Genomic DNA, 12340 nt, shown 5'->3' on the forward strand with positions numbered 1-12340 from the left:
GGGTTTCCCCTCAGGCTCCAACTAGTGGGCTAGACCTACATCAGTTGCATCAAATTCTGCCTGATGACTGTTTTGGTATCTACTGTTGCAAAGTATTTCCTCTCCTCAGAACACTGCTGAACTAACTCCAGCTAACCAGATTCATGGCTAAATCTCCTGATATTTTCATATTCAGAATGTTTTATTCATGTAAATCCAAACTGTGCATTTATTGAGTATATCAGTACAAATAATATGGAGAAACCAAAGATGAAGGGACAGAAAGAGAGAGAAAATTACAAGGAGAAACAAGCTCGGCCAAAACAGCAATACAAATTCTCTATTGAGAAAACTGGGACAGAGAAAAGAGAATGGAAGGCAATTAGAATGACAAAACTGAAAGTGAAAATTTCCGGTGATTTGATGAAGAGTGGTTGCTGGAGATTGTAAAGAGAATTTCAGGGACTATGAACCTCTAAATACTAGAGGGCACTGCAGTGAAGCAGTGGTGACAGTGTTCCATGTGTTGAACAATTAGATAGAGTGAATTAGGCTGAATAACTGGGAAGACCAGATTAGGGAAGTTTTGGGAGTACTGTACTTGTGTGTGCTGGGAGATTTGAGGTGATAGATGAGCCCTGAGATCACTGAGAAGAGAAACGTGGAAATAGAAAACAGAGAGAAGATGGTGACACTAAGCACTCAGTTGTGTGACTGTGAAGTATTTAGAACACATATCTGCATATTGAGTACAAGCCATGGAACCTGATCACAGGAGCTGGCTTCTTCCTTGCTGTTATCAGACTTACGAACATACATTAGAGTAAAGATTTCTCTGCACCTTCTCTGGAGCTGTATCACCATAGTTCGCATTCTACTCTATTACTCTGACGTACCTTTGTAAGGTATGGTTTGTCTGGTTAACACTCAAAACAATACCTTTCACTGTATCTCAGTGCATGTGACAATAATAGAAATATTAGTGGAATAGATTTGAAGTGAACCAATATGGGAGACATGTTAGATTGAGGTGCAGACACTGTTTGTGAAGAGGGGAACTGAGAGGATGTCCAAATCTGGTGACTGAAAATGTTGAGAGGAAGGGCTAAAGTGTACAATGGAAGCATCAAGAAAATAAGCAAAATATAAACAGAATTGCATAGGAAAGTACAGAAACAGATCGTTCACCCCAACCAATCCACACTGATGTTTATGCTCCAAGAATAGATTCAAGAACAGCTTCTTCCTCGCTGTTATCAGACTTACAAACAGACCCCTCATACATAGAGTTGATCTTTCTTTGCACCTTCTCTGTAGCTATACCACCATGTTCCACATTCTATTCTATTGCTCTGATTTACTTATGTAAGGTATGATTTGTCTGATTAGCATTCAAAACAAAACCTTTCACTGTATCTCAGTACATGTGACAATAATAAATCAAATCAAACCTGAGAAACATGACCTATGTGGACATAATGTATTGGACAGATTTGCAGCAAAATAGCAATTAACTATAAGCAGATGTTTTACATTTCTGTGTGTTTCTTACATTTCAAATGTTGTTATTCAAATGGACCTGGTCATCCAGCTGAGGAAATAGCATGCCTCTGTTAGCACATCAGGAGAAATTGTTCAAAGTATTTGATCCATTTTGATAGATTGCCAATTGCACAATATGTGAGGTCTTTTAATGATACAGATGACTAAATTTGCAGTTTTGATTTTGCAGTATTCTAGAGTTATCAGTCATGCACAGCTTCAGTCATGTATTGTAAAATACAAAGGAAACTCATGTGTAGAAGATTAACGTGTGAAATATGCTTTCAATCACCTTCAAACAATGATTTGTGTGTAGTTACTAGGCCTTGCAATTTTGTAAGATACTGGATGTACGTGGTGCATTTAAGAACAATGCCAAGCCAGCTAAATATAGCCCTGCTGTTTTCACTGGGATGTCAGTACTGTATATCAAAAGGAGGGAGAAATGCATGTCAGAAATGTGATAAATAAAATTCCACATGTACACTGGGTAGATGTCAATGAACACTCTACTATAATGAGTAGAGTTTCATCAATGTTAACCCTCTGGACTCAGTCTCAGTGTATGCATTCTACCCAATGGAGTTCTTGTGTTCCTTTAGAACTAACTGAGATTTGATTTAATATCTCCAAGTTCTTTTTGTGGAACACAAAGTAATATTTATAAAATAAGGTTCTTTTGTTATGAGGCTGGGGAGGGTGGAGTAACATCCACAGGAACACTTTGCTGATCGATGAATCTGATATAACCCTGCAGTACCAGTTTTGAGGGCAGGAGCAGAGACACTGAGCGAATTGGACGTTATCATTACTGGACAGTGCAGTCCTCTGATCATTCTAATTCTTTAGTTTCTCAAAGCCCAGTTTCTTTAGTTTCTCTAACTTCCTGTTCACTAGAACATCATCATAAACATTGGATACAACTCTGGATCCAGCAAAACTCCGAGCTGATGATTACAGCTGCTGGGGTTACTCCCCTTAGCCTCTAAGAATGAACACAAGGTCTTGGCAGAAATAGAAATTGCTGGAAAGCTCAGCAAGTCTGGCAGCATCAGTGAAGAGAAATCAGAGTTAACATTTCGGGTCGAGTGACACTTCCTCAGAAGGAATGCAACGGTAACAGGTTATTACACTTACACATGTCCATTGTGGTAGCTGAGCTGTGTTGTAATGCTCAGAAACATTAAGAAGTTATTTCAGGTTCTTGTGGGGGGAAAGTGTTATTGCCGAAGGAATTCAGCAAAGAATATATGGCTTTTCTGAAAATGGCTCTAAGTCACGTGGAACAAATTTTCATTTTAAATGAAGTTTTCAATCTCAGAAACGTTGGACAAAGAATTGCTGCTGACAAAACATGTGCAACTATTTTGATTGGTCGAGAGAAAGAGCTTATATGTTACAGGACCCAATTAATAAATTAATTCTTTTCCTTTTGCCAAAGTATATGCGCCACATTTAACACCTTATTTGAAAATGGTTCTGTCCAGAATTTATTTCTTATAGCAAACATTGATCTATATGGTTCGTAGTTAGTCTGCTCTTACAATTTATTTTCAATGTCAATCAGTGTAGTTAGTTAATGACCTAATGCCCAACTTGCAGTACAAAATTCAACTCAAACACAGCAGTTTTGAAATCACCACTTGCAGGAGACCTAAAGGCACATTATAAAAGCAGTCAGTGCAAATTTCCGAAGCTCTACAAAGCTTTGTTCAATCCATTCAACACGAAATAGAGTTAGTCATGTGGGAGTAGGCCAAAGAGATCAGAGTGATCCTAAGGTGCTGAGTTAGCTAATTAATTACAGGCAAGTGTGGTATTGGGGCCATCGCATTGAATGCGAATGCTTGGTGGGAAGAAAGAAAAGAAAGACTTGCTTTTCTATAGCATGACCACAGTTTTTTTTTGAAGCATTTTACAATCAATGAAATATTTGGGGCAGTCACTGTTAGAATGTAGGAAACACAGTAGCCGATTGATGAATAGGAAGGCTCCTTCAAACAGCAATGCAGTAATGATCAGAATATAGTGAGGGAAAAATATCTCCCAGGTCATCAAGGATATCTTCACTACTCAGAGAATTGCTACAGAAAAAAGCCATTCAGCCCATCAAGTCTGCAATGACCCTCCAATGACCAATGAACGCAGACCCACTCCCCAACCTATCCCTGTAACCCCACTTTTACTATGGCTAATCCACTTGGCCTGCACATCCCTGGACACTACAGGGCAATTTAGCATGGCCAATTCCCCTAACCTGCACATGTTTGAAATATGGGAGGATACCCACACAGACATGGGGAGAATATGCAAACTCCACACAGACAGTCACCCAAGGCTGGAATCAAACCCAGGTCCCTGATGCTAACCATTGTGCCACCATCCTGCCGTACTTTACAAAGTATTACCATAGGATCTTTCATGTTTATCTGGGAAGGCAGATGAAAACCGAGTTTTAAAATTCCTGTTGAAACAGCACATTCAAATAGTGCAGCAATCTCTCAGTATTCTGCAAGTGTATCGGCTTTATTTTGTGTTGAATTTTGAAAGGAACAGTAGCTAGTAGGAGTGGGATAAGTCATTTGACCATCCAGACTGCACTGCCATTGTAGTAGACCATGATTGATTCTCTACCTCAGCATAATTTTCCCATGCTATCCCCCATGTCTCTTAATGGCTTGAATATCTAAAATCTATTGATCAACGTATGAACATGTACAATGTCGAAGCCTCCACAGCTCTCTGGGGTGGAGAATTCCAAAAATTCACCACTCAAGTTCCTTCTCATCTCTGGCTTAAATGATGAGCATTTATTCTGAGACTTTCTCCACTGGTTCAAACTTATGAACAAGGAACAAGAGTAGGCCACTTGGCCCTTTGAGCTTGCTCTGCTATTCAATAAGGTCGTGGCTGGGCTGATTTTTGACCTCAACTTTACATTCCTGCATATCCCCAATAATCTTTTTCTCCTAGGTATTTGAGAATTTATGTACCTCTGCCTTAAAATATTCAAAGATTCTGCATCCACTGCCTTTTCAGAAAGGGGCTTCCAAAGAACCACAACTCAGGGGTAAATAATTTCCTCAAATAGAGAATCTAGCCAGGAGAATGTCATTCCTACATCAACACTATATGTTTAAATGAGATCACTCTTCATGTTTTTAATCTCTTAAGAATACAGGCCAAAGTCTCCTCAATCTTGCTTTATCGGACAATCTCAAAATCCCAGGAATCAGTCTGGTGAACTTTTGTTACACTTTTGAGAGGAATGCAGCCCACAATAGAGCAGAAAGAATGAAAATGGGTGGTAGTTGCAACATTTGGCTCCTTATGAAGAGGAGCCTTATGAAGAGAGGATCCTGATTCTAACTGTGCTAAGTGGCTGACTGTGTTGAAGTTCATGGACTGGCATGGAGGATGCCCTTGACTTGCTGTGTTGGGACGTCCAGACTGAAGGTTGTCTACTTTCACTTGATTGAGAAGGTGTGACAACCATGACAAGCTTCCTGGCTTTATGCCTGCACTAAATGACATGGGGATACAGCTGTACTGTGAGTTTGGTACCTCTGGTTGATGGTTCAAAAAGTTCAAAAGGCAAGACAAGGCAAGGCATGATGCTGTGAGCATTCAGGTAGGCTCAAAGTAAGTGAGCACTAAGAGAGCAAGCAAGCAGCCTGGAGATACAACCTACCCCCATCTATGAGCTGGGTGCATATTCCTGAACACAAAGTGACCTTGCTGCAACATTACAACGATTGTTGCTGTTGTGCCCTAAGGTGCAGCATTGAAATGCAGAACCATACTGTAAGTAGATTGCAGATGTGCCTTGAGGATTCTTAGAAGCTGGCACATGTTGGATGTCAATGTCCATGCCTGATGGCATGGAGTATGTCTTGAAATATTCATGCCTGGTGTCCATCACAGAGGTCCTTTGGAGTCAGTGATAAACTGAAGTTGCCAGGTACTTGCTCTAACTTCCATGTCAATAATTCTCTATGTCTGGTTTGCATGTGGTAATGGTGTGACAGAAAGCTGAATATTAATGCAGTAAGATGTGCAATTAGTAAGGTTATTAATAAGGAATAATCCCCTTAATAGGCATCCCACTGTTGTCAAGCGAGAATATCGCCTTGACATCCAAAATTTAACTAAAAGATTTGGAGATGCCGGTGTTGGACTGGGGTGTACAAAGTTAAAAATCACACAACACCAGGTTATAGTCCAACAGATTTAATTGGAAGCACACTAGCTTTCAATTTCGCTCCGAAAGCTAATGTGCTTCCAATTAAACCTGTTGGACTATAACCTGGTGTTGTGTCATTTTTAACTTAACTAAAAGATGTAGTGTTGACATTGTGATAGGTGTCACCTGGATTTCTCTTATGTTTCTGCCACATGTCTTACCATAGCCAACTAATTCAGACCATCATAAGATTATGCCCTGCAACTTGTTCTTCCAATTGAAGATCCTCCCTCACTCATGTACTGATCCCATCCTTTATTAACAACATTGCTCCATCCCCTTTTCTTTCCTTCCTAACCTTCCTAAATGTTGAATATCCTTGAATATTAAGTTCCCAGTTTTGATCAAATTGACTCAAGAATGGCAATTAGTTCATGCTATTTACTTCTAAGTTATGCCATCGATCCATAGATCTCATCATGAACACTACATTAATTCAGATAAAGGGCCTTTAATTTTGTCTTTTTAGCATTTTCCATATTTTGACCCTAATTGATCCTGACCCTGCATTTCTGCAGTCTTCCAGTTTCCCATACTGGTTTTCTTCTTACCACTATGTCGAGCTTCATTGACACAGTTGATGCATTAGGATTTTTGCTCTTTAATATCTGAGTCCAAACAGAAAGAATAGTTACTTGTTGAGTATGAGAAGCAACAGCATCTGTAGAATTAATCTTTCACACAAGACCCAGTTTCACAGCCAAGAGTATAAAACAAACTCAAGGAGCTATCTGTACCATAACTCATATTTTATGTATTGATAAGAGCTGATGAAGAATATCAGCATCTTTTATGAATTCAAGAACTCAGAAGATACAAACTTGGAATCGATAGTCTGCGGGGCTTTACCACATTCATTTAAATGTTTGAGAATTTCCCAAAGGCTCTTGCAGATCCTCAAACAAAACGTTAAACCAGCTGTTTAATTCATGCAAAACCTGCAGTACAATTTTTGTCCAGAACTGATTTTCTTTCACATAACACTTAACTCTTCTTATGATTTCTAAGCTGGGGTTAGATTTTGAGATAAATCAACCATTCAGCCTATTTCTTATCTCTATATTTTCATAGCCTCACAAATGATGTGTGACCCTGAGCTGAAATATTTTTCCATTATTTGGACAAAAGACCCTAGCCTTCGTTCAGTAATTCAGTGCAAAATACACTTTAATGCTGAAGCATATGGACCAGAATGATCCCAGCTTCAGCCCTGAGAGTTGCTAATTCTTAGAAATTACATATTAATCCAAAGGACATTACTGAGAAAAACTGAGAAGAACAAATCTCGAGCTATGAGTATACATTTTCACTGTTTTTTGTCATGTGTAAAATATGAACATAGAGAGGTAAAAACTGTTCAACTGAGAGCCAAGTGTCAAAAATAAAGTTTCTCTTTACAATAGGTGTGAAGGTAAGGATGAATATGTTGATTGGCTAATATGGTTGGAAAGGATTCAAGACATGATCAGAAAGATGGAAATGCTGGATATCAATTGTAGATTCTTCTTGACACCACTCCCCTGTCCATCACACTGGGTTCGTGCGAATAAGGAAGATGGACGTGCCAGTGTTTGCAATTGTACAGTGTTGTGGTCATTGCTTAGTGGCCTGCTGTTGACCATGGCATCAGCAGATCGCTCCCTTCCATTTGCCAGATTTGTTGGACTCGGTAGAAACATCACAGAACTCACTGGCAGGATCAGTGTTTGCTTCTAATAAGGTCCACACATAAACACACACACACATCAAAAGAACAAGGATTTGGTTTCTCTTGAAGAAAACCAATTGTTTATGTCATAAGGCATCTTTATACTAGCCTGTACTGCAATACAATATAGCTTACGCATACTGGACAAATATGATGTGTTTTATTAGCCCTGGATTGGTTGACAGTGATTTATTTCTAAATCTTGTTGAAATTGGGGCTGTCAACTTACTAAAGAACGGACTCTCTATAATTAAACTATTTAAACCATTCACACATTCTGAAAGTATTCAAAACACTCACACATTCACAGTGGCTAATCCATGGGGTGAAATTCATGTTCTTAAAGATTTAATATGATGCACCCCTTGGGTTCTCATATTAAAAGATCTTTCAATAAAAGTTACAAAGGATCCCCAGGATGTTCGTCTGAGTCTGTGAAGCTGCAACAATGAACTGAGTGTTACTGTTGAATGTGATGTGAATGACTTACTATCCAAAACTATACTCTCCTCATACTGGGGATGTTACATCCTGATTTCCCATTGTACTTTAATTTAACACAGAGAATACTTAGGAAAATGTGCAAAGCAAGGTGCTGCACTGCATTCTCTCAACGGGAGGGCTGCTTCTCCACTCTTACAGACTCTTTATGGCCAGCAAAGGGGCAGTCCATCTTTTTAAAATAACATGATTCACTCAAGGACATCTTCATGGGCAGGAGTTATTCATTACTGCACTCTTTACTGGTCCCATTAATGACCCTATAAATTCTTCTCCTTGTTTTGCAATTGAGTTTGATTTAATCATGAGTTTTGACTTTTTACCCTTCATTAAGTGGACAGGAGATTTCTTAGTGGCTAGTCATCTTTCATTAATAATATTTTCTATCACATATTGATGGTAGGAATCTGATGTCTGAATGCTGTGTGTAGAATCCTGGCTGAGTCGCCCTACCAGACTGGCAGATGGAAAGCCTCCAAATTAAATAATGTAGAAGGGCTTCTGTAATCTTCAATTAGAATGGGCTGAATCTTTCCATGTTTTGGTTAAATGAGTTTCATGGAAGGTTTCTCTCCAAGTGGCCCAGCAATTTTTTCATATGAATGTTTCTCAAACTCACCTCCAAACAATAACTCCCTGGTTATTGATCACTCTACTAAGGGGAAAAGTTTCTTCCTCTCTATGTTACCTATGACCTTCAGAACTTTACAGACTTTAATTAGATCTTTTTTAACTACCTCTGACACATTCCTGATGAAAAGCTTATGCTCAAAACGTTGACACTCCTACTCCCCGCATACTGCCTGACCAGCCATGCTTTTCCAGCACCACACTTTTGACTTCTTTAACTACAGTCATAGAGTCATAGAGATGTACAGCATGGAAACAAACCCTTCGGTCCAACCCGTCCATGCCAACCAGATATCCCAACCCAATGTATTCCCACCTGCCAGCACCCAGCCTATATCCCTCCAAACCCTTCCTATTCATATACCCATCCAAATGCCTCTTAAATGTTGCAATTGTACCAGCCTCCACCACTTCCTCTGGCAGCTCATTCCATACACATACCACCCTCTGCATGAAAAGGTTGCCCCTTAGGTCTCTTTTATATCTTTCCCCTCTCACCCTAAACCTATGCCCTCTAGTTCTGGACTCCCCGACCCAGGGAAAAGACTTTGCCTATTTACCCTATCCATGCCCCTCATAATTTTGTAAACCTTTATAAGGTCACCCCTCAGCCTCCGACGCTCCAGGGAAAACAGCCCCAGCCTGTTCAGCCTCTCTCTATAGCTCAAATCCTCCAACCCTGGCAACATCCTTGTAAATCTTTTCTGACCTCTTTCAAGTTTCATACCATCTTTCCGATAGGAAGGAGACCAGAACTGCATGCAATATTCCAACAGTAGCCTAACCAATGTCCTGTACAGCCGCAACACGACTCCCCAACTCCTGCACTCAATACACTGACCAATAAAGGAAAGTATACTAAATGCCTTCTTCACTATCCTATCTACCTGCGACTCACTCCACTTTCAAGGAGCTATGAACCTGCACTCCAAGGTCTCTTTGTTCAGCAACACTCCCTAGGACCTTAGCATTAAGTGTATAAGTCCTGATAAGATTTGCTTTCCCAAAATGCAGCACCAATCAAGCCCCTATGATTCCCTCTCATCCTATGCTAGCCTAAGTTTCTCACTCACCACAGCAGGTTGGATTCACAATTGCCAGGCATTCCTGGTGCTGGCATCATCTTTCAAGGGGTGTTATGCACCCATTCAAGAACAGCCAGTCTGGCACTACCCAACAAGGTTCATGATATTTGCCAGAGACATTGCAGATAAAGGAAAATTGGTGCCCTCATTTATACACAGGGACCTGGAAGAGCAGATGAATGTGGTGGTGCTTTGGAAAGTCATCCTTTCTCCCTTAGAACTGGCAAATGAGGCTAAACACCAGACCTTCCCCTTGCCAACCTTATCCATGTTCACTACCTGGATCAGTGCAGTCTCAGCCATCTGGAAGGAATGTCCAGCAATGTTCGAAGTAGGTCAGTGACCTCAGAGAATCATAGAGTTTTTGCAGCACAGAAAGAAACCCATCATGTCCGTGTGGTCATCAAACATCCATCTGTTCTAATACCATTTTACAGCACTTGACCCATATCCTTGTGTGATATGGTATTTCAAATGTTCATTTAAACAATTCTTAAATGTCTAGAGAGTTCCTATCTCTCCCACCCTTTTAGGCAGTAAGTTACAGATATCCACAACTCTCTGAGTGAGAAACCTTTTCCTCAAATTCTCTCTATGCTTCCTTACCTTAAAACTGTGCCTTCTGGTTATTGATCCCTCTAAAAAGCGTATATGTTTCTCCTTATCTACTCTGTCTCTACTCCTCTGAACTTTCTGTACCTCAATGGGATCGACCCTCAGCTATTTCTGCACAAAGGAAAACAACCTACTAGTCTAGTCTGTCTTCACAGCTGAATGGCGGCATAATGGCTCAGTGGTTAGCACTGCTGCCTCACAGCACCAGGGTCCCAGGATCGATTCTAGCCTTGGGCAACTGTCTGTGTGGAGTTTGCACATTCTTCCCGTGTTTGCGTGGGTTTCCTCCGGGTACTCTGGTTTCCTCCCACATTCCAAAGATGTGCAGTTCAGGTGAATTGGCCATGCTAAATTGTCCATAGTTGCTAGGTGCATTAGTCAGAGAAGGGGTAGGTTACTCTTCAGAGGATCGGTGCGGACTTGTTGGGCCAATGGACCTGTTTCCACACAGTATGGAATCTAATCTAATCAAACTTCGGCCAAGCAACATGCTGGTGAATCTCTTCTGCACCCCTTCTAGAACAATCACATCCTTTCTGTGGCAACCATACTGCACTCCAGCTGTGGCCTAACTAATGTTATATACACTTCCACCAAAACCTCCTTGCTCTTGTACTCACTGCCATGACTGTTAAAGGCAAGTATCTCATTTGTCCTCTTAACTGCCTTATCTAGCTGTCCTGCTGCTTCCAAAGATCTGCACACCAAGATCCCATTGATCTGCAGTACTTCCTAGGCTCCTCTCATTCAGCATGTGCTCCTTCCCCATAGTAGTGCCCAAAAATGCATTATCTCATACTTTCATACTGAGCTCCATGAACGTAAGTGCCACTATCTGCTATCTGAGACTCCATACTCAATTTTTGATATTTCACACACCTCCCACCAATGCTTATACTGCATTACACTCACTATTGCCCCCAAGACCTTCACTCGCTCACTCTTAACCATCCCAACCCCTCACACCAGTAATCCTGCAGGGTGTCTGTGCAGCTTACTCACTCACTCAGGACACCCACCACCTTTCCTCATCTGCATCAGTTCTAACAGATGTGCCATCCATTTAAAGTCATAGAGAAGTACCAGCACGGAAACAGACCCTTCGGTCCAACTCGTCCATGCCGACCAGATATGCTAACCTAATCTGGTGCCATTTGCCAGCACTTGGCCCATAACCCCGTAAACACTTCTTATAATATACTCATCCAGATGCATTTTAAGTGCTGCAAGTGTACCAGCCTCCACCACTTCCTCGCCAGCTCACTCCATACAGTCACGACCCTCTGCGTGAAAAAGTTGTCCCTTAGGTCTGTTTTATATCTTTCCCCTCTCACCATAAACTTATGCCCTCTAGTTCTGGACACCCTACCCCAGGGAAAATACCTTGTCTATTTATCCTATCCATGCCCCTCATGATTTTATAAAACTCTATAAAGTCAACCCTCAGCCTCCGATACTCCAGGGATAACAGCCCCAGCCTATTCAGCCTCTCCCTATACATCAAACCCTCCAACCTTGGCATCACCCTTGTGAATCTTTTCTGAACCCTTTCAAGTTTCACAACATCCTTCCGATAAGAAGGAGACCAGAATTGCACACAATATTCCAAAAGTGGCCTAACCAATGTCCTGTATAGCCGCAACATGACCTCTCAACCCCTATTCTCAACGCTCTGACCAATAATGGAAAGCATATCAATCGCTTTCTTCACAATCCTATCGACCTGCGGCTGTACTTTCAAGGAGCTATGAACCTGCACTCCAAGGTCTCTTTATTCAGCAACACTCCCTAAGACCTTACCACTAAGTGTATAAGTCCTTCCCAGATTTGCTTTTCCAAAATGCAGCACCTCATATTTATCTAAATTAAACTCCATTTGCCACTCCTAAGCCTATTTGCCCGTTTGATCAAGATCCCATTGTAGTCTGAAGTAACCTTCTTCACTGTCCACTACACCTCCAATTCTGTTGTCATCTGCAACCTTACAAACTATGCCTCCTATATTCACATCCAAATCATTTATATAAATGACAAAAA

The 12340-nt window shown here is 40.9% G+C and overlaps 1 protein-coding gene across 6 annotated transcripts in view; it reads left to right on the plus strand.

Annotated features, from left to right (window-relative positions):
* Positions 1-12340, plus strand: part of bbs9 (Bardet-Biedl syndrome 9) — a 533593-nt gene that overhangs the window by 420509 nt on the left and 100744 nt on the right. The gene's annotated exons all lie outside the window — the stretch shown is intronic.

Source organism: Chiloscyllium plagiosum, unplaced genomic scaffold (genome assembly GCF_037043375.1).
Source record: "Chiloscyllium plagiosum isolate Xiang-an unplaced genomic scaffold, Cpla_swu_hap1 HiC_scaffold_4, whole genome shotgun sequence".
NCBI classification, from domain to species: domain Eukaryota; kingdom Metazoa; phylum Chordata; class Chondrichthyes; order Orectolobiformes; family Hemiscylliidae; genus Chiloscyllium; species Chiloscyllium plagiosum.